Source organism: Elephas maximus, chromosome 10, assembly GCF_024166365.1.
Source record: "Elephas maximus indicus isolate mEleMax1 chromosome 10, mEleMax1 primary haplotype, whole genome shotgun sequence".
Classification (NCBI taxonomy): Eukaryota; Metazoa; Chordata; class Mammalia; order Proboscidea; family Elephantidae; genus Elephas; species Elephas maximus.
The window spans coordinates 84,595,853-84,611,401 of NC_064828.1; the positions used below are offsets into that span (position 1 = coordinate 84,595,853).

The 15,549-nt window shown below is 38.3% G+C and overlaps 1 pseudogene; it reads right to left on the reverse strand.

The window, feature by feature from the left end:
- Positions 1-4,991: 4,991 nt before the first annotated feature.
- Positions 4,992-5,383, reverse strand: LOC126084214 (ferritin heavy chain-like; annotated as a pseudogene).
- Positions 5,384-15,549: the final 10,166 nt, after the last annotated feature.

The following is a 15,549-nucleotide window of genomic DNA, read 5'->3' on the forward strand; positions in this document are numbered from 1 at the left end:
TTTCTTAATAGATTTTATTATGCCAATTGACTTAGATGTCCCCTGAAACCATGGTCCTCAGACCCCTGCCCCTGCTACGCTGGCCTTTGAAGTGTTCAGTTTATTAAGAAAACGTCTTTGCTTTTGGTTTAGTCCATTTGTGTTGACCTCTCCTGTATTGTGTATTGTCTTTCCCTTTACCTAAAATGAAACTTATCTACTATCTAATTAGTAAATACTCCATTCCCTTCCTCCCTCCCTCCCCCCCCATAACTGACAAAGAATATTTTCTTCTCTGTTTAAACTGTTTCTCCAGTTCTTGTAATAGTGGTCTTATACAATATTTATCATTTTGCAATGGACTGATTTCACTCAGTATAATGTCTTCCAGATTTCTCCATGTTATGAAATGTTTCATGGATTCAACACTGTTCTTTATTGATGTATAGTATTCCATTGTGTGAATATAAAAAAAAAATTTTTTTTTGTTTATTTATCCATTTGTCTGTTGATGGGCACCTTGGTTGCTTCCAACTTTTTCCTATTTTAAACAGTGCTGCAGTGAATAAAGAGAGAATTTAAGAGCAGCTAGGGATAAACGCAAAGCCACATACAAAGGGCGGTCAATAAGAATAAGCTCGGACTATTCAGCAGAAACCATGCAGACAAGAAGGCAATGGGATGACTTATATAAAGCACGGAAGGAAAAAAACTGCCAGCCAAGAATCATATATCCAGCAAAACTGCCTCTCAAATATGAAGGTGAAATTAGGCCATTTCCAGATAAACAGAAGTTTAGGGAATTCGTAAAAACCAAACCAAAACTATAAGAAATACTGAAGGGAGTTCTCTGGTTAGAAAACCAATAATATCAGATATCAACCCAAGACTAGAACACTGGACAAAGCAATCAGATGTCAAACCAGATAGGGAAATCACAAAAATAAATCAAGACAAAAAAACGCTCAAAACAGGGAAACAGCAATGTCATTATGTAAAAGAAGACAACATTAAAACAATAAAGAGGGGCTAAGAAATGCAGTCATAGATCTTTCATATGGAGAGGAAGACAAAGCAATATAAAGAACTAAAACTTAGGTTTAAACTGAGAAAAACTGGGTAAATATTAAGGTAACCCAAAGGAGATTAACAATCTTGCTCATCAAAATAAAATACAAGAAAAAAATAGAGACTCAGCAGAAAAAAAAACAACTACAGCGAATAAGAGGAAAAGACAATATATAAAGATAAGCTACTCAGCACAAAAAATTAAGTGGGAAAAAGAAGCTGTCAACAACATACAAAAAAGACATCAAAATGACAGCATTAAACACATACTTATCCATAATTGCACTGAACGTAAATGGACTAAATGCACCTACACCAATAAAGAGACAGACAGTGGCAGAATGGATTAAAAAAACATGATCCGTCTACATGCTGTCTACAAAAGACACACCTTAGACTTAGAGACACAGAAAAACTAAAACTCAAAGGATGGAAAAAAATATATCAAGCAAACAACAATCAAAAAAGGGCAGGAGTGGCAATACTAATTTCTGATAAAATAGACTTTAAGGTTAAATCTACCATAAAGGATAAGAAAGGACACTATATAATTAAAGGACAATATACCAGGAGGATATAACCATACTGAATATTTATGCACCCAACGACAGGGCGGCAAGATACATAAACTCTTAACGGCATTGGAAAGTGAGACAGACAGCATCACAACTATAGTAGGAGACTTCAACACACCGCTTTCGGTGAAGGACAGAACATCTAGAAAGAAGCTCAACAAAGACATGGAAAATCTAAATGCCACAACCAACCAACCTGACCTTGTAGACATGTACAGAACGCTCCACCCAACAGCAGCCAAGTATACTTTCTTTTCTAGTGCACATGGAACATTCTCTAGACTAGACCACATATTAGGTCATAAAGCAAGCCTTAGCAGAATCCAAAACATCGAAATATTACAAAGCATCTTCTCTGACCATAAGGCCATAAAAGTGGAAATCAATAATAGAAAAAGCAGAGAAAAGAAATCAAACACTTGGAAACTGAACAATACCCTGCTCAAAAATGACTGGGTTATAGAAGACACCAATGGTGGAATAAAGAAATTCAGAGAATCTAATGAGTATGAAAACACTTCCTATCAATTCTTCTTCCACCTTCCTTATCCATTGTCCAGCTTTTGCATGCCTATGAGGTGGCCGAAAATACCATGGCTCGGGTCAGGCACCCCTTAGTCTTCACCTTTGCTTTTTAACACTTTAAAGAGGTCTTTTGCAGCAGGTTTGCCCAATGCAATACATCATTTGATTTCTTTTCTTTCTTTTTTATTGTGCTTTTGGTTATACTTTACAGAACAAATTAGTTTCTTATTCGACATTTTATATACAAATTCTTCTGTGACACTGGTTGCAATTCTGGCGATGTGTAAACACTCTCCCCTTCCACACCCCAATTCCCCATTTCCATCCATCTATTTTTCCTGTCTCTTCCTGCCTTCTTGTCATTGCTTTTGGGCAGGTGTTGCCCTTTTGGTCTTGTATACGTGATTCAACTAAGAAGCACGTTCCTCATGTGTGTAATTCTTTATTTTATAGCCATTGCTGTCGAGTCAATTTTGACTCATAGCAACCCCATGGAACGGTAGAACTGCCCGATAGGGTTTCCAAGGAGTGGTTGGTGGATTTGAACTGCTGACCTTGTGGTTAGCCAGCCTTTTGGATGGCAACTTTCTTTAAGCTCTCAACCACTGCCCATTTAATGGATTTTGGGCTTTTGTCAAAGATCAGATGACTATAGATGCATGGTTTTATACCTGGCTTCTCCATTCTGTCCCATTGGTCTGTGTCTGTCCTTGTACCAGTACCAGGGTGTTTCGACTACCAAGGCTGTTCTGAGATCAGGTAGTGTGAGGCCTCCTACTTTGTTCCTTTTTCAGTAATGCTTTACTTATCCAGTAACCCAAAAACAAAGTTTGTGATTAGTTTTTCCATCTCGTTAAAGAATGTTGTTGGTATTTAGATTGAGTTTGCTTTATATTTGTAGATCGCTTTGGGTAGAATTGACGTTTTCACAATATTGAGTCTTCCTATCCATATGCATTGTATGTTTTTCCGTTTGCATGGGTTTCTTGCAGTAACGATACGGATAGTTTTACTTCCTCCTTTCCAATTTGGATTCCCTTTATTTCTTTTTCTTCACTTATTGCTCTAGGACTTCCAGCCAGTGTTTAATACGAGTGGTGATAAAGGGCATCCTTGTCTTGTTCTCGTTCTCAAGGGGAATACTTTCAGCCTGTCTTCAATGAGAATGATGTTAGCTGTTAGTTTTGTATAGATAACATATTTTATGTTGAGGAATTTCCCTTCTCTTCCTATTTTGCTCAGTTTTCATCAGGAATGGGTGTTGGATTTTATCGATGCCTTTTCGGCATCGATTGAGATGATCATGTGATTCTGGTATTTCATTTTATTTATGTGGTAGATTACATTGATTTTCTAGTGTTGAACCATCCTTGCATACCTAGTGTGAATCCCACTTGGTTATGGTGTATTATTTTTTTGATATGATGCTGAATTCTGTTGACTAGAATTTTGTTAAGAATTTTTGCATCTATATTCATGAAAGATATTGTTCTGTAATTTTCTTTTTTTTTTGTGGTGTCTTTGCCTAGTTTTGGTATCAGGATTATGCTGGCTTCGTAAAATGAATTCAGAAGGATCCCTTCCTTTTCTATACTCTGAAATAGTTTGAGTAGTACTGATGCGAGCGCTTCCCTAAATGTTTCACATTATTCTCCAGTGAAGCTATCTGGGACAGGGCTTTTTTGTTGTTGGAAGTTTTTTTTTTTTTTTTTTTTTTTAAACTACCTCTTCAATCTCTTCTCTTGTTATGGATTTGTTCAGATTTTTTTATTTCTCTTAGATTGTTTTTGTTTAGGTAGGTAGTGTGTTTCTAGACATTTGTCCACTTCCTGTAGGTTCTCAAGTTTGTTGAGTACTATTTTTCATAGTATTCTATTTTGATCCTTTTTATTTCACCTGAGTCTGTTGCAATGTCCTCTATCTGATTTCTTATTTGGGTTATTTGCATCGTCTCCTCTTTTTTTTTTGTCAGCTTGGCCAATGGTTTATTGACTTTGTTGATCTTTTCAAAGAACCAACTTTTGATCTTATTGATTCTTTCTATTGCTTGTCTGTTCTCTATTTCATTTATTTCTCTGGTTACTGGGTGCTCTGTCTCCTGTTGGGAGGTCCATGAAGTTGTCTTCCCGTATTCCCCGTCTGGGATCATTGCTAGCTATGCTCTAGGATGGCAAAGTTGTGCAGCGTTAGCTGGCAGGGAACCTCCATTCCATAGCTCTCCTCATTCTCTGTTCTCTGTCATCTTCTTCTTCTCGTTAGTGCTCGATCTAGTTCTTTATCCCTTCATTTGATGCTTAATGTTCCAGGACTGATGTTTTTATCCATTTTACTTAATTTTTCCAGTCTTTGCTGCTCTGTCTATAGCACCATGTTGGCTCTGCCTTTGTTTGATTTCTTGACTGCTGCTTTTGTGAGCATTGATTGTGAATTCAAGTAAAATGAAATGCTTGACAACCTCAATCTCTTCTCTGTTTACCATGATATTGCTTGTCGGTCCAGTTGTGAGGATTTTTTTTGGGGGGGGAGTACCAAATTACTTTATTTGAAGGAATAGTACAAACCAAAGAACTTAAATGGGTGTTTTAGTACAATTTATAGAAAAGGTAAAGGTAACCCAACATGCATACACTGTCTTGGTGGCTACAGAAGTCACCCCTGTAGCTATGGGGCAGCCAGGCTAAAGCTTAGCTCTCTTCATCACTGCCTCCCAAGGTGTGCTTATCAAAGAGATACTCTGCCAGGCCAAATTCCAGGGCTCCCATCTTGTGCAAGTTGGTTATGTAGTCACCCAATTCTTTGATGGATTTCACCTGCTTATTTAGGTAATGAGTATCAGTGAAGTCACACAAATGGGAGTCATTTCAGTCAGTGGCCAGTTTGTGCAGTTCCAGTAGTGACTGATTCACACTTTTTTCCAAGTGTAACACACACTCCATTTCATTCAGCCCTGCTCTCCCAGTCATCATGGTCTGGTTTCTTGATATCCTGAAGGAAGATTTGGCCACATGGTTGGTTCTGCAGCTTCATCAGTTTCTCAGCATGTTCCTTCTCTTCCTGAGATTGGTGAAGAAAATACCTAGCAAAATTCTTCAGAGCCACATCATTCGGGCAAAGTAGAAAGACACGGACAGGTAGTCGTAGGAGGCGAAGAGCTCCAGGTTGATCTGGCGGTTGATGGCAGCTTTTGAGTCCTGATCGTGGTTCTGTCTCACATGCAAGGGGGATGCGGTCATCATGGTGGCGGTTGAGGAGAGGCAGTGGCTGCTAAGTGGCACTGGAGTGGCAGCAGGGCCCTTGGGGCTTCGGAGGGTGCTGCTGTAAGAGGTGGTGAAAAGCTGGCTGGGAGCGGCCGGTTAGGGTAAGATTGGTGAGCTCTGGGTTCTGTACAAGCACTGTTGAAGCAGGAGACCACAGCAACTCTGTGAAGAACTTCTGGCTGGATTTTTGTTTTCTTTATGTTGAGGTGTAATCCATACTGAAGGCTGTAGTCTTTGATCTTCATCAGTAAGTGGTTCAAGTTCTCTTCACTTGCAGCAAGCAAGGTTGTATCATCTGCATATTGCAGATTGTTAATGATTCTTCCTCCAAACCTGATTATATATATAAACGCAGTCTGTTTAAAAAGCCAGAGATTTAAGAAATGTATATTGAAATTCATATAGTCCAGCTTCCTGAATTATTTGCTCAGCATACAGATTGAATAAGTGTGGTGAAAGGATACAACTCTGATGCACACCTTTCTGATTTTAAACCACACAGTATCCCCTTGTTCTGTCTGGATGACTGCCTCTTGGTCTATGCACAGGTTCCGCTTGAACACAATTAAATGTTCTGGAATTCCCATTCTTTGCAATGTTATCCATAATTTTTCATGATCCACACAGTGGAATGCCTTTGCATAGTCAATAAAACACAGGTTAACATCTCACTGGTATTTTCTGCTTTCAGCCAAGGGCCATCTGACATCAGTAATGCTATCCCTCATTCCATGTCTTCCTGTGAATCCAGCTTGAATTTCTGGCAGTTCCCTGCTAATGTACTGCTGCATAGTTTTTTAATTAAATCAGAAAAATTATACTTGCATGTGATATTAGTGATGTTGTTCAGTAATTTCACATTCTATTGTATTACCTTTCTTTTGAATGGGCATATGGATCTCTTCCAGTCAGTTTGCCAGGTAGCTGTGTTCCAAATTTCTTGGCATAGACAAGTGAGCACTTCTTGTGTTGCATATGTTTGTTGAAACTTCTCCTTTGGTATTCTGTCAATTCCTGGAGACTTGTGGACTTCACCAGATGGAATACACAGGAATCGAATAGACTACATCTGTGAAACAAGATGATGGAGAAGCTCAATATTATCAGTCAGACCAAGGCCAGGGGCTGATTGCAGAATAGACCTTCAATTGTTCACATACAAGCTCAAGGTGAAGCTGAAGGAACTTAAAATATGTCCACAAAGGCCAAAGTACAACCTTGAGTATCTCCTACCTGAATTTAGAGACCATCTCAAAAATAGATTTAATGCACTGAAACTAGTGAGCCAAAACCAGACAGGTTGTGGGTTGACATCTAGGACATCATATATGAAGAAAGCAAAAGGCCGTTAAAAAGACAGGAAAGTAAGAAAAGACCAAAAGAAAAAAAAAAAAAAAAGGATGTCAGAAGAGACTCTGAAACTTGCTCTTGAATGTAGAATAGCTAAAGTGAACACAAAAAATGATGAAGTAATAGAGCTCTGTAGAAGATTTCAATGGTCAGCTCAAGAAGACAAAGCCAAGTATTATAATGGAATGTGCAAATAACTGAAGTTAGAAAACCAAAAGGGAAGAACAAACTCCACATTTCTCAAGCTGAAAGAACCGAAGAAAAAAATCTAAGCCTTGAGTTGCAATTTTGAAGGTTTATGTAGGCAAAATATTGAACAATGCAGGAAGCATCAAAAGAAGATGGAAAGAATACAGACAGTCACTGTACCAAAAAGAATTGGTCGATGTTCAGCCATTTTCAGGGGGTAGATATCATCTAGAACCAACGGTCCTGAAGGAAGAAGTCCAAGCTACACTGTCATTGGTGAAAAGACTTACTATACAACTACAGAATTGAAGACAGAAAAGTGATTGCAAAGAAAAAAAAGAAAGAAAACTACAGAGTTGTATCCCTCGCCAACATAGATTAAAAAAAGCATCATCAAATCAAATGTGACAATATATACAGTACACCATAATCAAATGGGTGTTTTATCTTGGGGTGCAAGGCTGGTTTAATATTCAAATATCAATCAGTGTAGTCAACCATATTACCAACCTGAAGAAGAAAAGCTCCATAATCACACCAACTGGTACAGAAAAAACATTTGACAAAATTCAACGTTCAATCATGATAAAAACTCTCGGTGAACTAGGAATAGAAGGGAACTTTCTCAAACTGATTAAAGGCATCCACACACACACACAAAAATATACCTAATATCACACTTAAGGAACCCTGGTGACACAATGGTTAAGTGCTCAGCTGCTAACCAAAAGGTCGGCAGTTCGAATTCACCAGCCATTTCTTAGAAACACTATGGGGCAGTTCTATTCTGTCCTATAGGGTTGCTATAAGTTGGAATCGACTTGATGGCTATATGTTTGGTTTAATATGGTTAGGTATAGAGGCAACAATAATAATACCCGAAGCAGCAGAATTTTAGCCATCCATGAACTTTACCATCTAGATCCTGTATCAGTGCAGTCACTGCTGGTTTCCTGCCCACATCCCCTCACTCTTAGCACTTAGGTGTGTACCTACCAGACTTCCCACTGGCAGCACCTGCATTTCTTTGCCCAAGGACATTCTTTTCTGCTGGAGCCCACTTTGCTGCCTGAGTGGCTGGCAGAAAGTGGCAGGAAATTAACACCACCTCTAGCCCCCACGGGGCAGCCCTAAACCAATGACTTGGGTATAACTACCCCAGCAAACTCTCTGCTAGGTTGGGATAACTGTGAGGCATGCACTTTACAAAGGCTGATAGAGTTTCCCCAGAGAGATAAAACTTCAATTGGCCACAGTACTAGTTGCCTTGATAACATACTCCATTTTCTAAATTCAGAATGGATAAGAAGCAAAAACCCAGAAGGGAATGGTTATGCTACAGGAAGGCAAAAAAGGACTAACAAATAAATGCTAATACTCTAAGAGCAAGGAAAGGGCAAAAAACATGATTAAAGAAAAACAGACATAAGTATCCAATCCACAGAAATTTGGGGCCATTTTGTTTAGGGCAAGCTCTACACACTTTAGTGTTTATAGAATTATAGATGAAACTGCTCTAAATTCCAAATCCTTGCTCATGACCTGATAAAGCAATCTACTGCCCATTGCTGTTAACCAGGGACAGATTTATCTCTAATCTTTATTCATCCCCACTGTTGTTGCCAGACAGATGGTTGAACAATGCAAACCAAGTTACCTTTAAACTCCTACAGTAGCAGTGTTCCCCAACCAGGGAAACTCCCACATGTTCCTAGTGGTTCATGCCCTTGAAGTTTTTTTCTATTTCTTATTTCAGTCTTTATGAATTTAAAATATAAATTTTGGAAATACTTCCTTATTAAAGGGGAGGCATGCACAGTGGTTAATGAGATCAGAAGGCTTGCTCTCATGAATGAGTGACTCAGCTAGGATATCAGGGGATCACTTCTATGCACAATGGAGTTTTAGCTGTTGAACCATTTTAAGTTGTTTTAAGTTTTTGGTCATGTATTTTAAAATTTATACCCACAATGCACTAATAGCCAGAAAGGGGGCATACAGGGTATCCATGTTGAAATGCCATAAACTAATGAAAAACACATGAATGATAGGCATTCTGTAAATTCTCTTCAAGCTGATTTCATCAGATCTAGAAGTTGCAGTTATATAATTGACCTTCTTATATAGCACATCAAGATATCTGTGATACTTCAAAAATAGTGACTGTTATAGACAATTCTGTGTCTAGTTTATGGGCTTAAAGCCCATCCATTCCTGTAATGTGTTCTTTGCTGGGAGGAGGTGGGAATGAGCAGCCCAAAAGCCCTTTTCTAATTTCATCATTTAGAAATAAGCATGGACATTTCAAAAATAAACCAGTTGATATTTTTTTAATGGCAAAGGCAAGCATTACAGCATTAGGTCATGAAAGCTGTTTCAATCTATTTTTGCTTATGTAGGATGTAGTCAAAATCCTTCCATGGTTTATTCAATATTCTTCACCAACACCGTAATTCAAAGGTTCCAATTCTTCTTCGGTCTTCCTTATTCATTACTCAACTTTTACACGCATGTGAGGTGATTGAAAATATCATGCTTTGGGTCAGGTGCACCTTAGTCCTCAAAGTGATGTATTTGCTTTTTATAACTTTAAAGAGATCTTTTGCAGCAGATTTGCCTGATGCAATATGCCGTTTAATTTCTTGGCTGTTGCTTCCGTGGGCGTTGATGGTGGATCCAAGTAAAATGAAATCTTTGACAACTTCAATCTTTTCTTCATTTATCATGATATTGCTTATTGGTCCAGTTGTGAGGATTTTTGTTTCCTTTATCTTGAAGTGCAATCCATACTGAAGGCTCTAGTCTTTGCTCTTCATCAGTGCTTCAAGTCCTCTTCATTTTCAGCAAACAAGGTTGTGTCATCTGCATATCACAGGTTGTTAGTATTCTTCCTCCAATCCTGATTATATATATAACGTATATATCAACAGTCTGCCTAAAAAGCCAGAAAGGAGGGCGGAGCCAAGATGGCAGAATAGACAGATGCTTCTGGTAAGCCCTCTTTACAACAGAGACCCCCCAAAACAAGTGAAATGAGTATATTTATGACAAGCTAGGAGCCCTGAGCATCAAAGGCAAGGTTAGAAAACAAATAGAGAGGGAGGGGGAGGAAGAGGCAGTTCAGAAGCAGAGAGGGGTTACCAGACCTGAATCACGGGGAGCCCTTAGGCACCATTCCTGGAGTAGTGGCAGCAGGCTGGCACTGGTGTTCAGCTGCATTTTCCTTGGGGGGAGCAGCCAGCCACACAGCCTACTCATACCTCCAGACCCAGAGAAGATTGGTGCTCTTGGCAAAATCTAAGTACTTGCATATATTTTAACGGGCCCCCTACCCCCAAGCCGGCTTCAGTGGCTGAATTCCCTGGGCTTGAGATAGGCACTGTTGAGCACCTAGAGTCATCCTCCTGGCCTTGGAGAGGAAAAAAAATTGCATTTTGGGGAAAAGATAATTTGCCAGCTCCACTAACTGAGGGAGCGCAGGACAGAAGCAGCTCCTGTCCAGGCATAAACGGTCTGTGGCTTTTGAGCACCTTTCCCCTCTGCATGGATCTGTGTGAGCCTATTTCAGGAGAATAGGCCCTTGTTGGCACACTCCAACTATTTCAGCTGTGCGGCGGAGAGGTGGGTGTTTGATGATTGACATTGCTTTGCCTATTAAACAGAGTCCTCACCGACCCACATCAGGGGCCTAAGGACCGGTAGCTACACTTAGGTCACCCAGCCACCCATGACAGGGGTCCAAGAATAACTAGTACCTCCCAGTCCTTACAACCAAAAACATTGGGTGCCCATGGTCTCTCTGAAGAACCCACCCACCTGCACACTCTAGGAAACAGGGACACGCTTTCCTCTGAGACACTCAGGGGTCAGTTCTCAACCTCTTGCCTTGTTCAGAGCATGACCCCCTGCTGCAACCAGATATCAGTACCTACACCAATCACCCCTGCCCCCCTAAGACTGTAGGACAGAGCCTGTACCATACTCTTGATGACCAACTACCTGGATACCTGAGCTGAATCCATACAAGAAAAGTGAACGGACTCCTAGGTTCATATACCTAGTAACAGCTCTAGCCATCTGGGGACAGTACATCAGAGCTCCAAAGGTGAACACAATCAAGCTAGCTCGCTCAAGGAAACCATCTGGGCATATCAAAACAAAACAAAGCAAGAAGCTAAGACACAATAAGGAAACATAAACTAATATGATAACTTATAGATGGCTCAGAGACAACAGTCAATATCAAGTCACATAAAGAGACAGACCATGATCACCTCAAAAAGCCCTCAAAATAAAGAATCCAGAGATCTTCTAGATGAAAGTGCATTCCTGGAATTTCCAGAAGCAGAATACAAAAGTTAAACATACAGAACCATTTAAGACACCAGGAAGGAAATGAGACAACATGCAGAACAAGCCAAGGAACACACAGATAAAGCAATTGAAGAAATTAGAAAGATTATTCAGGAACATAATGAAAAATTTATTAAGCTGGAAAAATCCATTCACAGACAGCAATCAAAAATTCAAATGATTAATAATAAAATTACAGAAGTAGATAACTCAATAGAAAGTCAGAGGAGCAGAATTGAGCAAGAAGAAGCCAGAATTTCTGAACTCAAAGATAAATCACTTGGCACTAATATATTTGAAGAAAAATCAGATAAAATAATTTTTTAAAAAATGAAGAAACCTTAAGAATCATGTGGGACTCTATCAAGAGAAATAACCTACTAGTGATTGGGGTAACAGAACAGGGAGGGATAACAGAAAATACAGAGAAAATTGTTGAAGATTTGTCAGCAGAAAACTTCCCTGATATCATGAAAGAGGAGAAGATATCTATCCAAGATGCTCATAGAACTCCATATAAGGCAGATGTTAAAAGAAAGTCACCAAGACATGTTATAACCAAACTTGTCAAAACCAAAGATAAAGAGAGAATTTTAAGAACAGTGAGGGATAAACGAAAAGTTACCTACAAAGGAGAGCCAATAAGAACAACCTTGGACTACTTGGCAGAAACCATGCAGGCAAGGAGGCAATGGGATGACTTATTTAAAAAATTGAAGGAAAAAATTGCCAACCAAGAATCATATATCCAGCAAAACTGTCTCTGCAATATGAAGGTGAAATTAGGACATTTCCAGATAAACAGAAGTTTAGTGAATTTGTAAAAACCAAATGAAAACTACAAGAAATACTAAAGGGGGTTCTTTGGTTAGAAAATCAATAACATCAGGTAACAGCCCAAGGCTAGAACACTGGGCAGAGCAACCAGACGTCAACCCAGACAGGGAAATAAAAAAAAAAAAAGCAAGATTAAAAAAAAAAAGGCTCAAAACAGGGAAGCAGCAATGTTAATATATAAAAGAAGACAACATTAAAACTATTAAGAGGGAATAAGAAATGTAATTGTAGACCTTCCATATGGAGAGGAAGATACGGCGATACAAAGAAATAAGAGTTAGTTTTAAATTTAGAAAAATATGGGTAAATAATAAGGTAACCACAAAGGAGACAAACTATCCTACTCATCAAAATAAAATACAAGAAAAAAATAGAGACTCAGCAGAAACAAAATCAACAACAAATATGAGGAACGGACAATATATAAAGATAATCTACTCAGCACACAAAATTAAGTGGGGAAAAAAAACTGTCAACAACACACAAAAAAGACATCAAAATGATAGCACTAAATTCATACCTATTCATAATTACGCTGAACGTAAATGGAGTAACTGCACCAATAAAGAGACAGAGAGTGGCAGAATGGATTAAAAAAACAAGATCCGTCTATATGCTGCCACCAAGAGACGCACCTTAGACTTAGAGACACAAACAGACTAAAACTCAAAGGATGGAAAAAAATGTATCAAGCAAACAACAATCAAAAAAAAGGAGGAGTGGCAATATTAACTCCTGACAAAATAGACTTTAAAGTTATATCCATCATAAAGGATAAGGAAGGATACTATATAATGATTAAAGGGACAATATACCAAGAAGATATAACAATATTACATATTTATGCACCCGATGACAAGGCTGCAAGGTACATAAAACAAACTCTATCAGCATTGAAAAGTGAGATAGACTGCTCCACAGTAATAGTAGGAGACTTCAACACACCATTTTCGGTGAAGGACAGGACATCCAGTAAGAAGCTCAATAAAGACACGGAAGATCTAAATGCCATAATCAACCAACATGACTTCATAGACATATACAGAACACTCCACCCAACAGCAACCAAGTATATTTTCTTTTCTAGTGCACATAGAACATTCTCTAGAATAGACCATAAAGCAAGCCAGCTTAGCAGAATCCAAAACATTGAAATATTACAAGGCATCTTCTCTGATCATAAGGCCATAAAAGTGGAAATCAATAACAGAAAAATCAGGGAAAAGAAATCAAACACTTGGAAACTGAACAATACCCTGCTCAAAAAAGACTGGATTATAGAAGACATTAAGGATGGAATAAAGAAATTCATAGAATCCAATGAGCGTGAAAACCCTTCCTATCAGAACCTTTGGGACGCAGCGAAAGCAGTGCTCAGAGGTCAATTTATATCAATAAATGCACACATACAAAAAGAAGAAAGGGCCAAAATCAAAGAATTATCCCTACAACTTGAACAAATAGAAAGAGAACAACAAAAGAAATCCTCAGGCACCAGAAGAAAACAAATAATTAAAATAAGAGCAGAACTAAGTGAAATAGAAAACAGAAAAACAATAGAATTAACAAGACCAAAAGCTGGTTCTTTGAAAAAAATCAACAAAATTGATAAACCATTGGCCAAACTGACAAAAGAAAAACAGGAGAGGAAGCAAATAACCTGAATAAGAAATGAGATGGGCAATATTACAAAAGCCCCAACTGAAATTAAAAGAATCCTATCAGATTGCTCTGAAAAATTGTACTCTAACAAATTTGAAAACCTAGAAGAAATGGGTGAATTCCTAGAAAAACACTACCTATCTAAACTAACACAAACAGAAGTAGAACAACTAAACAGACCCATAAAAAAAGAAGAGATTGAAAAGGTAATCCAAAAACTCCCAACAAAAAAAAGCCCTCGTCCGGACGGCTTCACCGCAGAGTTCTACCAAACTTTCAGAGAAGAGTTAACACCACTACTACTAAAGGTATTTCAGAGCATAGAAAAGGACGGAATACTCTCAAACTCATTCTATGAAGCCAGCATATCCCTGATACCAAAACGGGTTAAAAAAAAAAAAGAAAATTACAGACCTATATCCCTCATGAACTTAGACGCAAAAATCCTCAACAAAATTCTAGCAACATATCAAAAAAATAATTCACCGTGACCAAGTGGGAGTCATACCAGGTATGCAGGGATGGTTCAACATTGGAAAAACAATTAATGTAATCATCACATAAAAAAAAACTAAAGACAAGGATCACATGATTTTATCAATTGATGCAGAAAAGGCATTTGACAAATTTCAACACCCATTCATGATAAAAACTCTAAGCAAAATAGGAATAGAAGGAAAATTCCTCAACAAAATAAAGGGGATTTATAAAAAGCCAATAGCCAACATCATCCTAAATGGAGAGAGCCTGAAAGCATTCCCCTTGAGATCAGGAACCAGACAAGGATGCCATTTATGACCTCTCTTATTCAACGTTGTGCTGGAGGTCCTAGCCAGAGCAATTAGGCTAGCCGAAGAAATAAAGGGCATCCAGATTGCCAAAGAAGAAGTAAAATTATCTCTATTTGCAGACAACATGATCTTATACACAGAAAACCCTAGGGAATCCTCAAGAAAACTACTGAAACTAATAGAAGAGTTCAGCAGAGTATCAGGATACAAGATAAAAATACAAAAATCAGTTGGATTCCTTTACACCAATAAAAAGAACATCGAAGAGGAAATCACCAAATCAGTACCATTTACAGTAGCCCTCAAGAGGATAAAATACTTAGGAATAAATCTTACCAGAGATGTAAAAGACTCACACAAAGGAAACTACAGTACACTTCTGCAAGAAACTGAAAGAGAACTACAGAAGTGGAAATACATACCTTGCTTCTGGATAGGAAGACTTCAACATTATAAAAATGTCTATTCTACCAAAAGCAATCTATACATTTAGTGCAATTCCTATCCAAATTCCAACAACATGCTTTAATGAGATGGAGAAACAAATCACCAACTTCATATGGAAGGGAAAGAGGCCCCAGATAAGTAAAGCATTACTGAAAATGAAGAACAAAGTGGGAGGCCTTACTCTACCTGATTTTAGAACCTATTATACCGCCACAGTAGTCAAAACAGCCTGGTACTGGTACAACAACAGATACATAGACCAATGGAACAGAATTGAGAATCCAGACATAAATCCATCCACATATGAGCAGCTGATATTTGACAAAGGCCCCAAAACAGTTAAATGGGGAAAAGACAGTCTTTTTAACAAACGGTGCTGGCATAACTGGATATCCATCTGCAAAAAAATGAAACAAGATCCATACTTCACTCCATGTGCAAAAAGGAGCTCAAAATGGATCAAAGACCTAAATATAAAATCTAATATGATAAAGATCATGGGAGAAAAAGCAGGGA